Source organism: Mirounga leonina, unplaced genomic scaffold (genome assembly GCF_011800145.1).
Source record: "Mirounga leonina isolate KUSES-001 unplaced genomic scaffold, KU_Mleo_1.0 Mir_126, whole genome shotgun sequence".
In the NCBI taxonomy this organism is placed as follows: domain Eukaryota; kingdom Metazoa; phylum Chordata; class Mammalia; order Carnivora; family Phocidae; genus Mirounga; species Mirounga leonina.
In genome coordinates, this window is record NW_023270314.1 from 20,274,504 (window position 1) to 20,289,273 (window position 14,770).

A 14,770-nucleotide genomic window follows, 5' to 3' on the forward strand; every position below is an offset into this window, starting at 1 on the left:
TTTAATATCTTTTATTTTTCCTTTTTTGTTTCACAAAGGGAAAAATAAATGAAACGCTATTTAATGACAACTATTAGAGTGCTACAGGTAACTTATTTCATTGTTAATGAAGAATTATTATCAGTTGTGATGACTACTGATAATCATGCGTTTTTTCAGTCACTTTTTCTTAACCAAGTATTAGGTCATCTCTCTCATTTGTGTTTGAAGATCTAAGGAATCTAGGACAATCATTGATACCTATCTCATTTTTGCAGGTTATTTGAATTTATAAATTTGAAGCTCATTCTCAGGACCAGGTATAGTAGTATAATCGACAGATGTGGATTGGGATACCAGCTCTACCAATTAACAGATTATTAAATTCGAGCTACCTCATTAACCTTATTAACTTCTCCGAGGCTCAGTTTCCTCCTCTGCAAAGCAGAATCCATGATGTTTATTTCACAGGACTGCGAAGGTGTGCTATAAGATTCATAGGTCCTTTTGGTGGTGGGACACAAGCCGATGACAGGCAGACAGGTGAAAGGCAGAACTCCAAGTTACTTACAACCCCACCAGAGAGCACAGGGTTGTTCCCCCAGGGACAAGGGGCGGGGGGGAAGCAGATTTGTATGGGAAGACAGGTGGGTTAGGTTTCACAGGATGTCTGGATTCACTAATTTGAAAATGTTTTCTTGGGCTTCAGGTCAGAGGGTTTGTCCCTTGTTGTGTGGTATGGCACTGGGGGGATGAGGACAGATACGTAGTAACCTGGAGTGTGGAAACTTAAGGGAGGTGTTTGGGGTGTGGGCTAAATCAGCTGCTCTGGGACTGACTGAACCTTTAGCCCTGGGCTCACAACTGGACCATGACAGCATTGAATACATACAGAGAGAAGAAGAGAGAGAGAGAGAATGTCTGCAATAATGCGCATGAAGGGCTGGCAGGGCACCTGGCCCAAAGCTTACTTCTCTTCCCCCTGCACCCTTATTTAAAAGACTCTCACAGAACAGTTCATCTATAAATTGAATGTTGGGGTAACAGTGGTTCTTAACATTCTGGCATCCAAGGCTCTTTGAGAATCCTTTGAAAGCTATTGACAGCCTCCTCTGCAATGTGTAAGACTTACACACAGAAATTTTTGCCATAGTTTATTTTGTTGCTAGAACTTGCACTTTACAGAAGGATTTATTTTGCTATTAGACAGCTCAGAGTACCCTGCCTCCACTTTTTCTATTGAAACCTCTTGGTCAAAAGAGATCACAGGCCTTCGGTAAAAGCATGTTAGTTACTGCAAGGCATCGAAATAGAACATTACCAGATTAGCATGGGTAAAATTATCCACCAAATAATCCAGGTCAGTAATGAGCCTTTCCTTGTCAAACTGCTTAGAACAGGCTTTCTTTAAGCCTCAGTGAAAGTTTAACTTCTTCCTCAGGGTCAGTGAAGGCATTTGAGATTTGTCTTCTGGAAAATCATAGATTTTTGCACATGATGAAAAAGAAATTTATATTATTTCCATTTCTTAGAAACCGCTTGAAGAAATTCTATTTTTCATGAAGGTGACAACATCATAGCAGTAGACAAGGCTTATTTCAAGATAGTTAAAAAAAATCTTTGATGTCAATACATTCTGATATACTCATGATAATTAATTTAGCAAATATTTACTAAGTACGAAGTACATATCAGAACTTCTATTAGACTTTGGGATATGGCAGGGAATAGTTAAGATAATTATTGCAATGAACTATGATGATGTGTAGAGCTTCTATCTTCAGCCAACAAAATAACCCAGATGTGCTGCCAAACTTTCAAATGCTCTACTTAACCATAATGTCTTGACATTTTTCTTTCAGTCAAAGACACCATACTTTTCTTTTTAACAATTCAGAGACATCAATGTCCTTGAAGTTTCCACAACAGAACATAAAAAAGGAATGCATTTTGGGGGCATCACAACTTACATATTCAGCAAATATATGGAGTACCTACTATGTGCTATTCATTGCACAGTGCAATGCAGCAGTGAACAGTATAGACCTGATCCCATTCCTGCTAGTAAGCTTGGAAGGAAGAAAGCTAGGAATTATCTGCACTTGCAGACATCAGTCATTCCATCCAGTTTATGCTGAAGGAAAATGGCACATCTGCCAATTCCTCTAAGACCTCCTTCAAAATATTAAGTGAAATATCTGCATTTCTGGAGTGGATGATGTAGACAGAGGCACAAACCACAAACCAAGGCACAAACCACTTCTCATATTTCTAAAGAACAGAGTCCTTGAAGCCTTTCTAATTTATGTCACATCTCTACTTGGCAGTACAATTAAAAAAAAAAACTCACAAAGAACTTTAGTTTTTGTGTTGGGACTTTGAGCATTTATATGTTTGTCTGTCTACCAGACAAAATTCTCAAAATTCTTCTTTCCTGTAAACCTATAGTTGAATAGGACGTATCATTATTCTGTAAAATGACCCTATTCAGTGGCCACAACCATTGAACTAAGGGGTGGGCACCTGATCCAGACTGGACAAAGAAATCTTTTCGATAGAAAAGTATAAGTTTAAGAAAGGGATAACAGAATTACCTAATGAGAGTCTGTGATCTTTGGTTTAAAAATATAAATCAGAACCTATTTCTCCAATGATTAAAATCACACAGTGACTTGCCATTGCTCTTAAAATACAACCAATTCCTTACCCATGTCTTTATGGCTCTCCAGGACAGCTGCTGCCTACCTTCTTGACTATATTTTTTTATCACTCTACTCCTCATTCAACCCCACGAGTCCTTCTATCTCTGAAATATGGCATGCACTATTGGACTTGCATTATTCTTTTCCTTTTCTTTAGTATCCTTATTACTACCTGATATACTATTTTGGTGTATTTTTTTTTTACTTCTTCTCTCCTTTCCCCTCAGTTAGAATACACTCTTCTAGTTGATTTGTGTGGCCAGTTTCCTGTTATGGCCCCAAGGCCTATAAGAGTACCTGGCACACTGTGACAATCAATAATCAAGATCAGTAAATATTCACTGAACAAATGAAGGATTGAATTATCCTGTAACATGGGACACTTGAGGACCGCTGTCATTTGTGTTTTCTACCAGTTGGACCTGAGAAGTAGAGGAAGGTACAGAAAGGAAATGAAGGAGATGTGCTAAGATTAGCTTTAGTGGGAGACCAAGTCGTAAGAGCCCTTAAATCCCTGGTTACGGTTCATTCCTTAAGCTCAAACCCATTCCTCTTGTCTTCCCTGAAATTCTCACAAGTCCCTATAATCAATTCCTTTTTTTGCTGTAGTTAATTTGAGTAAGATTTGATACCTCTACTGAAAAAATTATATTTTTTCTTAAGTTGAAGTGTGATTTATGTATAATAAGATGCACAGATCTTAAGTGTTCAGTGTGATACATTTTCACACTTGTAAGCATCAAGGTAACAACTACCCAAAACAGAATTGCTGGTTTGGAACCTTGGGATTCCCCAAGTAAACTGTCCCCTGTACACAGAGGGCAAAGAGAGACCAAAGAACAAGGCAGGTCATACCAGACTGGCTGGTGGCAGGTTTAATAAGCAAAGGAACTTACATACGAGGCTTGTCTTGGGTGGCCACAAGATGAGTAGATTCTTCACCTACCCTCCAGAATTTTAAAAGTTTACATAAAGATTTTAACTGGGTTTAATCACAAATACCATACAGGTGATCTCAACAACACATCACTCTCTCAAGACTATGTCCTTGGAATTTCATAATGTGGGAGCAGTGGGCAGAACATCCAGTCCAAGGGCCAGGGGAGGGCATGAGGAGCCTCCGATGGCTCTGACCCAGCTCTTGGGTCAACGGGCAGGCACATCCTTTTAATGACCTCCTCCAACAAAGACATTTTGTTGGATATTTGCTTGGGTCCCTTTTCAGGAAGTTCTTCATTTCCCACTCAGAGACAACTACCTTTGACTTCTATTACCATAGATAAGGTTTGCCTGATCTTCTAATTAATATAAATGAAGTCATACAGTATGTGTTGCCATGTCTTGCATCATCCATTCAGCATGTTTTTGACATCCATAGTTTTGCATCCATAGTTTTGCATCCCTAGTTTTTGCATCCATAGTTTTGAGTCAAGGCTTCATTAAGTTGCTTCCTTTTTATTGCTGAATAGTATTCCATTGGGGAATGTACACGACTTGTTTTTCCAAGAAAGAATTTTAAGTATGACATTGCACTTTGACTGATTGAAGGTAGGGTGGGAGGGTGATAACCCCTTATCTAGGACCAGGAGAAGACTTGATCTTGCAGTGGTAGCAGAGAAGTTGGTTAGCCATCTTCTTTTGTATCTAGTATCCAGGATTTTTAGGGGGCTTGGTGACAAATGTCAGAATATTTTAAGGGGGCTTGGTGACAAATGTCAGAATATTTTAATATGTTGGCTACTTCAATTCGGCCTTCATTAGAGGTTTTTCCTAAAGGGAATAACATTCAGTTTGAGGTGGCTCAAATGAAAGAGTAGATATTTATAACCTCTGCCTTTGACCAGCTGGGGATCGGATAATATTTTACCTTGCTAAGCTGCAAAAATCAAATCCTCTGTTGCATTCTATTCTGAAATTAAAATGAGGAAATTCCATTCTAGAAACTGGAATAGAAATATCTAGGAGGTCCCAGAGAACTTAAGGTGCCCCTCCAAAGCACCAATACTGCAGGGATGGACACACTGATGACCCCCTCTTTGTAAAGTATATTTAGCTAGAGCTGGAATACAGCTGGGAGTTGATGGCTCATTACAGCCTAAAGGCACAAACTTCCCTGCTCCAACCTATTGCTTTTCATTCGTGAGAAAGATCCTTCAACTGAGAAAGGAAGGGAGGGAAAGAGTCTAAACACTGCTGCTTTCAGTAGAATCCAAGAAAACAAGACCCAGTTCTGGCTACAGGTTGAATTCAACACATTTCTTTCCTAGGTATTTAAAAATAGAATTCTCTCAGATGAAATTGACAGATAATTGAACAACATTCGACAGAAATTGTGTTCATAGAAAACCCAGAAAAGCAAGCCCCGGATACAGGCACTGATAAAAAAGTGAATTACAAAGGTGATTTAGGAGAGATCCTCCCAAATTCCAACCTCAAATGCAGCTCCTGAAGAACACTTGTCATAGGAAACCTCCCAGTCAGTGAATGGAATAATCAAGGAATCCACTTCATTTCCAAAGAAGAGAGTTAGCAAATTCATGTCCAAGATATTTGCTCATCTTATAATTTCCTCACATCCCTTTCCATCGGGAATGTGTTAAGAATTAGAGACCAATATACATTACAACTTTTTCATTCTTTTAACCAAAGTTTTGTTATAATTATGTTGCTTTTCTTGAATATATTACATGTTAAAAAAGGACTACATAAATAATTGATTGAGACTGAATAAAATAGGGCTGGGCTGTACTCATAAAGCCTGGCCACAGAGAATTACTGCCTAGGACATTCTATCAGAATGCAGGGCAAGTATGATTTGGGGCCAAAAACAGAGTTCACCTGGGACATTTGGAGAACTTTAGGCAGGACACACGTGCAGTTGTGTGTAGAGAAGAACACTATACATGTGCACTGGGGGCCCAAGGGTGTACAGTACATTTCTATGAGTTAATACCAAGTAATGCTAATTCCTTTCTAAGAGCTTACATGACAGCAGGAACAGCTGTGTTGCTACGATGTTAACCCTGGCCATGATTGATCAGCCTGTGGATATACACCTGCCCCAAGCTAGGTCAGCTGGATCTCTGCCTGGGAACTTTCAGACTGGTACTGTACAAAAAAAACCCAGATCCTTTCTGGGTTGCTGAACTTATTCATGCTATGAAAAATATAGGTATGTTGGGGGCCGTATTTTCCTATCATATAAACCCTAGACCAGAAAAATGGTGGAAGAAGCTGATCTTCAGAGAGAGTAGAATAAAGCAAATGGATAGAAGTGAATACAATACGGACAAAAGCGTTCAAATAGTTAATGTCTCTTGTTCTAGTTGTTTCCTGGGGTCTAAGTAGTTCTTGACTGCAGTTCAGCGAAATAACCTAAAATAAGGGTAATAAATTTTTTTGCACTTGAACTAGTTTGAGTTAAGTTCCTGATGGTTGTAAATGAAAAAGTGTAAAGTTCCAAATTTTTAAATTGAGCTTTCTTCTCCTGAACCCCACATTGTTTAACATACATCAGAAACATGCTTAGTTGACTTTATGCTTCTTTTGGCAAGAGTACAACTACTCAAGAACTGTTTATGTCCCATAATTTTTGGCAATGGAAGTAAAACCAAAGCATCTGTAAGTTTCATTGTACCATTTTTTTCTTTGACATTTTCTAACTTGACCTGTGCCTTATATGAGAAGTCTGTAATGAGATATTTATAGTCATTATGGTAGGATACATTTTTTTCCTAATGTTTATCAAAGAAAAATTATCCTGGACATCATAACATGGCAACAATGACAAACATATGTCATTTAACTGTCTCCAGTAGCATCTCAAGCTACCATACAGTTGCCTGAATGTATACTTTCATAATTGGATCTTAATAACTTGACAACAGTTTGTCCAAAGGATAATTTTCAATGCAATAAAAACAAAATGAAAGAAAATTCATTTAGAACCACCTGAATCCTATCCTTGGACCTCTTTGGAGGCCCCTGTGCCAGGCCCTTAGAGGATTTATTTTCCTTTCACTACACAAGCATTCATTTTAGATACCTACTCTTTCCCAGCCCAGAAATTGGCTTGGCTTTCCAAGGCAGACAAGAGTGGTCTCCCACTGATCTGGAATATTAGTAAGACCTGAGGTCTGTGGGATGAAGGAAAGGGTTGGCCTTGTGAGCCATACTCTCCCTCTCTGAGGGCCAGATACACTGGGATCATAGGATCCAGCTTGCTGGGGGACCTCTACCACCCCCAGGGCTGTGGCTTGGTTCCTTCTCTAGTCCAACATATTAGCTTCACTATGTTCCAAAGTTTCATTTTTAAATGCATGGTTGCTTATTCCAGTCTAAGGTGTGGGGAAAAAGCCACTCCAGCTTTTCTTGTTTGATTCCACATACCTCCAAGCACAGTAATGATGGTCCCTTTCAATTCTGCCTTTCTTTTTCTCGGTTCATTTGGGTTTAATCTAAAACTTAATACAATATCACAGAGCATCAAAGCCAACAGGGTCCTTACTGATTATCAAAGGCCTTCCATCATTTTTTAGATCACATGACTGAGTTTCAGAGAGGTGAATGAATTTGTCTAGCAATACACAGTGAGCTAGCAGTGAAGTGGGGTCTTGTGGCCAGGACTCCTGACTCTAAAATTGTTGCTTTTTTAGGACACTGGGGTTTTTACAGATAGTACAGGCGGAAAGATTTCCAAGTTTCTTTGTAATGTCAGAAATCAGCTATGTAATATTTTTCTAGGCAGCAAGCTCTTACCCATTACTTTTTTCCTGAAATGTTAAAGTAATTCTCATGAATTATTCTAAGCACATGGAAATCAGGCATCAAAGGAGAAAAGCAGGAATAATAGAACACAAAGCCTCAAGCAGGTGCTTCTCCTTTATACAGGGAATATTTATTTAATTTCCAATTACTGGTCTGCAAGAAGACATCAAAAATGTCTCAACTAGTTACTATCCAGTATGAAATCCTCCCTGCTGCTTCTGCTATTCAACATTTCATTTCTTCTTGTAACCACCACTGCATTTATTTTTAAAAAATCCAGGGAGATAATCCTTGTCTTGATACTCAATTCTTGGTATTGTTACCTCAAGCAAAAATGTGTCTCCTGTCCCCGGAACATTATTTTCTTGCTTGTACTGTTTTTCATTTCTTTGGCCTGAATTGAGGTATTGGGAATTTCAATCACTGTAAAATGGGAGGTAAACACTGTTCTCATGTAAAAAAAAAAAAGATAGAAACATGAAGCAGTTCCCCGAGGCTAGATTAGAAAGTCCCAAATGAGCAGAATGTCATACACTTATGGTATTTTCAGGACCACACCATTTCTCCATCTTCCAAAAATTAGATCGGATGCTTCCTATTTGCTCCAAAAGACTCTTATATTAATGAGCAACATTGTCCTGATAAATTCCTGGTGCTAATCTGCTACCTATTTCAGTGCAAGATGCCAAATGACAGTGGAGGTTAAATACTCATGGAAGTAGAGCTGTTGGGTTTACCGAGTATGACTGGCTTTATCATCAGCCTTAAGGAGGGAGGAGTTTGGAGTCAGGGAGGGTAGCCTGGGACCTCTCTGCAAATGCCCCCTGCCAGCGTCATCGGACAGTGAGCACAGGGCTAAAGGATTCTTCCGGCCTGTCAATGTAGCATGCTCACGATATACTGCCGTTTTCCATTTTAATAAAGTATTGTTATTTCACAGGGGAACAATAAGTTATTACATGTCCTACTAATAAGAATTGGTGTGTCCTACCAAATTATGTTTGCATTGGCATGGTCAGTCTCGGCTCACCTCAAAACTGAGGAAATACAAGCCTTCTCTATATCCATTAATCTTTATGTTAATCCCTGAAAGTAATCCCTAGAAAGAAAGACAACCAGCAACTATGATAAGGTGGTAGGGCAGATAAAAAAGAGATGTGGTGAAAGCAGCAGAAAAACTCTAAAAAAAAAATAGACTTATTTCTGACTTAAATGTTGCCAGAGAAGCAGATTCCTCGATGTATCTTGGGGCCTGCGGCTGCCAGGAATGTTTTCTGGGTGGTCACAGAGCTCATTAATCACTTCTCTGTGTTCACTAGCCTGGTGGCACATTGATGTGCAGAAGCCTGAAGGAGTGGGTAAACCTGGCAAATCTCATCATTTCATTGGATTGCCTAAATCCCTTCAAAGCTCAAACCAATCTGCATGGCATATGAGGCATTTCCTGATGTAACTCTAAACCTCTCTTCCATACCATCTCCAACTATTCCCTTTGTCCTATCCTAAACTTTCGGTTATGCTTCTGTGCTTCTGTAAATTCTGCTCCCTCGGTTATAATACACCACCTTGCCAACCTGGTGAACAATACAGCTTTCAAAACTCCGCTCAAGCTTCACTGACCACAGGCAGCTGCTGACTTCCTGGTTCTATCCTTGACACGGGAGTTTTGTTAACTTGTTTACTATTATAACCATCCTTTGCTATGCTAACCACTGTTTACTCTTGCAACTATTGTTTACTAGTGTTAAGTATTCTGTAAGCACAAGAATCAACTCATTCATGGTTTTATCTCAGGGCACAGCAAGATGCCTGTGCTTAATCAATGTTTGGTGAATAAAGGAGTAAATGAGCCAGCCAAAAGATGTCTACATGGTAACCAACAGTGCCAAAGTTAATCGTATTTCTGTTGTAGAATCAAACTGTCCACCAAATTTGGTGTTCTCAGTTCTAAGTGTCTAGAATTTAGGTTTAGAAATAAGGTCAAATCAGAGCCAAAAACCCAGCTAAGCATGGAATTGGAAGAAAGGTTCCAAGCCAGAGATTAGCCTTTCCAGAGAGAGAGAGACAGAGAGACAGAGAAAGAGACAAGAACACAAATCTGAGGTCAGAACTGAAAATGGAATAGCACAAGGAGAATGTAAAGAAGATAATCATGGACAACAAATGGTCCAAATTACGTTCTGGTCCCAAGTGTCTGACTATGCAGAGCAGGGTTACAGAAAACACTTTGGGCTGAGGAACAGAAAATTCAGTCATGGAGGGCAAAATAGGAATCCAGTGTATAAATACCTCAGGATCGAGGAAGACAATCTAAGAAGAAATAAGGAATAGATCAACAAGAATGTCTCGTGTCAAGTCATTTACTTGCTTGTTTCTACTTATTTTTTTTTTCCTGTTGTGAATGAGCCCCAACCACAGAATTTCTAGGACTCTCCATACTTACGGAGTGGTGGTGGTGTTGAGTAGTTAAGCTGTGGAGTCAGACTGCCTGGGCTAAAAGCCTGAGTCCTTCAAGTTCTAGCTGGGAGGCATTAGTCAATTACTTCACCTCTGTGAGCTGTACAATGGGGCTGAAAATAGCACCTCTTTCAAAGAGCTGTTGGGAGAATTGAATGAGTGAGTCCCTGGGAAGAACTTAACTCAGAAACTGGAAGATTCAGAGCGGGGAGCCAGGCAGTTAATTACACATTTAGGGAGGTTCAGAGTGAGAAACTGATATTTCATTTTCTATGTAGAACTCTAATGAGTTTTCTTTCTATTTATTTGCTTTTATCAAATAAAAAAATCTACCATCTAAAAAAGCCATTTTTTAAAAGATTTTATTTATTTACTTGAGAGAGAGTGAGAGTGTGAGGATGAGCAGGGGAGGAGCAGAGGGAGAGAGAGAGAATCTTGAGCAGACTCTCTGATGAGCAGGGAGCCTGAAGTGGGACTCGATCCCAGGACCCTGAGATCATGACCTGAGCTGAAGGCAGACGCTTAACTGACTGAGCCACCCAGGCACCCCCAAAAAGATAGCTTTTTAAGTGGAAATAAGAACACAGAAATGTATAACCAATCTGAAACTTTACAAAAAGCAATAGAGTTTTATTTCAGCACCTGCAGCTGGAAGTCTCAAATTAATTAATTATTAATTCTAATAAAGGTTTGGTTACACTTATTTTTTAAGTCAGTTACTTAAAAAACATAACAATATAAAATATATAATTTTGTGTACATAGGCAATTAAGAGTTGGACCCATCAGTTTGCAGTCCTCTGGAACCCAGACTGCTTCTAGCATTTTGTCCCACCATCCCTAAAGTGAGCCATCATGGTCCTTAGAATTCAAGATAGCAAAACTAGAGGAAGAGGAGATACACTTTCCCTTTAAGAATACATCCCAGAAATTGCCACACCCCTTCTCTTCATTTGTTACTGGCCAGAACTTACTCTATCACGACTGGTAACAGAGAGGACTGGGAAATAAAATCTGTCTTCAGGTGATGATTTATCCAACTAAAAATTAGGGGTTTTATTACTGTAGGAGAAGAGGAAATACTGGGGACAACTAAGAGCCCTTGCCAGAGCTGGCTCTCCTATTCTCCAGGATCACTGGCGTGTTAGTCTCGTAACTCAACTACAGTAACAACATCTGTAGGAAGGGGATTTGTTTGCCCGTCGGTAACTTGTTAAGTTAAAACTGGACTTGCATGTGTTTCTCCATATCCTTGTACTTTGTTTCAAGGTAACAGATATTTGACTTTTTCTTATTGTGGAACTATTTCTCAGGCTAAAACTCCAATACCTAGGTCAGAAGCAATATTTGGGAGGTGTTTACTCCAAGACTGAAGTCACAGAAACCTAGAGTATTTAAAACCACATAGTAAGTGTATTTTTTTCTTGATCGATGACCCTTTTCCACGTTGTCCCCATTGCCTGTAATTACCTCCTTTCCATCCAGCAAACTCACACTCATTCTTCAAAACCCCATTTTGGTGAAGTCTCCTCTAATTCTCTTGGGCACATTTAGCTTTGTCTTCTCTATGCTCCCAGAGCACATTTTTTGTTTGTTTGTTTGTTTTTTCCTCTGGTGTCACGCTTGGTACGTTGCATTGTGACTATTTGTATTCTTGCCCTCTTGAGTCAACTGTGAGTTTGGGGAGGCACACAGACACTCGGAAATATTTGGTTAATGAGTGAAGAAAATGACTCCTCCCCCACTAGGTGATTATTTATATAGCATTATTTCAGAAAAAGTTCCTTTGATTAACATGATACAAATACAACATGAATACTAATAACCACATTGATAATTATTGTACTGATAGCAATGGTAGCTACTACTATTTTTTCTTGAGTGTAACAATAGTGACTGAATCAATATTACTAATCATCAGGAAAATACAAATTAAAACCACAATGGGATATTACTTTACACCAATAGGAATGGCTAGTATTAAAGAGGTAAGAAATAACAAGTGTTGGTGAGGATGTGGAGAAAAGAGAACCCTCATACACTGTTGGTGGGAATGCCCACTGGTGCAGGCACTGTGGAAAACAGTATGGAGTTTCCTCAAAAAATTAAAAATAGAACTACCCTATGATCCAGTAATTCTACTACTGAGTATTTACCTAAAGAAACAAAAATGCTAATTTGAAAAGATATGTGGACCGCTATGTTTATTGCAGCATCATTTACGATAGCCAAGATATAGAAGCAGCCTAAGGGTCCCTTGAGAGATGAATGGATAAAGAGGATGTGGTGTTATTTATTTTTTACTTCTTGTTCTTTTTCTTTCTATTGCATCCTTCCCATCATCGTTCGAACATATGGAATTCACTTTCATATTAAAAAGAAATCACCAGCTTGGATTCTACTTCCCTTTTGATTCTTGCTGTATTTTCCCTTCCTTTACAAAGACTTCATTGCCTGTATCGCTGATAACTCACCTGCTATTCCTCACCTCACTTCCGTCTGTGCTTCTCTCCCACTCCTTCATCATGAAGCCAATGGGCATTTTTCTGTTTTCCTGTTATTTACTTCCCTCCACAGCACTTGAGATTGTAGAGTGCTCTGACCTTTTTGAAACACTCTATCCTGGGTTTCTGTATCACCAGACTCCCTCCATCCTCTTTTACCTCTGGAACTAATTCCTCTCAGAGTCCTTTGTTATATCACTGCCCATGACCTGGCTTTTAATTTTGGTATTCAAGGCTTTAAATTTGTTCCCTTCCTCATCTTACTTTATATTTTCTCCCTCGTGATTTTATCCATGCCCATATCTGTAAATGCTTTCAAGTGAGTATCTCCATTCCAGACTCCCTCTGAGCTCCATCACAACGAATTAACTGCAGACTCAGCACCTCCAGCTGGAGGTCTCAAATTAACCACAAGTTTAACCAACTTAACCATACCCATAGCTGAACTCATGGTCTCTTTTTCAAACCCAGTCTTTTACCAGTGTTCTCTTGCTTAATAAATGACATTACAATCCATCCAGTTGCTCAAAGTGGAAACCCAGAAGTTATTTTCTCTCAAGAAAACAGTACAATTCTGTGTGGCCTGACTTCTTATCAACCTAAGGTGACTTTGGCATATTGTGGTAGGCAGCGTCTAAGACAGCCGTCAACGATCCTGCCGCTGGTATTTGTTCTCTCCTGAATGCCTGCCTCTTGTGAGTAGGTTGGTCTCACTGATTCACTTCCAACCAATAGAATATGGAAGAAGTAATGAGATGTCCTTCCAAGATTAAATAACAAAAAGACTGGCTCACATCTTGGATCTCTCTCTCTCTCAACACATGTACTGAGAAAAGCTAGCTGCCATTATCAGGAGGTTATTCAGATAGCCCTGTAGAGAGGCTCACACATCAAGGAACTGAAAGCCTCAGCTGCAAATTGTATATGAGCAACTAAACAACAACATCCCAGTATTGTTTTAATTTGTATTTCTCTGTTGACATAAACAGGGAGCATCTTTTCATATGCTTATTCATATACTTATTCATATGCTATGTATCTTTTTGTTGAGGTGTCTGTTAAGGTCTTTGGTCTATTTTTAAATTGAGTTGTTTGTTTTCTTACTGTTGAGTGTTAAGAGTTCTTCATATATTTTGGATAACAGTCCTTTATCAGATACATCTTTTGAAAATATTTTCTCCCAGGCTGTGGCTTGTCTTTTCATTCACTTAACAGGTCTTTCCCAGAGCCCTGCCAATAATCCTATGAGTGAAGTTAGAAGTCTTCAGTCTAATTAAGTCTTGTGATGACTGCAGACCTGATGGCTTGGTTGCAACCATAAGAGAAACTCTGAACTAGCTAAACTGTTTGTTCTTTTAATTTACGAAGTCTGGTTAATTTGAAATATAGCAAAAGGTAACTATTATACATTTGAAGAAGGAGAAGATGCTTTTGTGAATTTAGAGAAAGCAGATGGTTCCCTAACTGGAATAACTCTATCATTTTGTAGAGATTGCTGAACAGAATTACACTTATTTAGAGTATTGCATAAAGAGTGACCCAATTAAAACATTTAATTCACATTTTCTTATAAAATAACTTATAGCAAAAATTTGGTTTTGGTATTTTTTTAAAAAGGCTATTTTAAGGGCACCTGGGTAGCTCAGTCAGTTAAGTGTCTGGCTCTTGATTTTGGCTCAGGTCGTGATCTCAGGGTCCTGGGATAGAGCCCTAAGTTGGGCTCCGTGCTCAGTGAGGAGTCTGCTTGAAAGACTCTCCCACCCTCTCCCTCTGGCCCCCCACTCTAAAATAAATAAATAAATTTTTAAAAAATAAAAATAAATAAAAGATGATTTTTAGAGCAATTTTAGGTTCATAGAAAAATCTTCTGTTTATTCAAGTATCTAATTGTTTTTAAATGGGGTACTGAGTAGGTAGGAAAAGTATGGATATAATTACCATGAATATGTTAGTCACGCATTGCTGGAGAGAGTATTATTTAGGAGAATCATTAACGCAAAATGAAAAAAGACTTTACTAGTACTGATGTAGTTTTTAAATATAGGTGAGGTTTGGTGGGGTCTGGAGGCGATGGCCAAGAAAGAATTCTTGAGACGTCTTTGGTGCAAAATGGTGATTTTTATTGAAGCCTCCTGCTGCCCGGGATTGTGAAGAATAGCTGATTATATACCTTGGGGTTGCAGGAAAGAAAGGTAAGGGAAGTTCCAAAAGGATTTTCGGATGCTAAAGAAGACTCACAGGATACAGGAGGCCTTGCTATTTATTGTCAAATGAAGGTTGCTTTTCCCTCTAGCAAGACATTAACATTAAAGCAGTTAGGAGGTTCCCGGGGAACTTTATACTCTGCCCACCTCAAGTACTT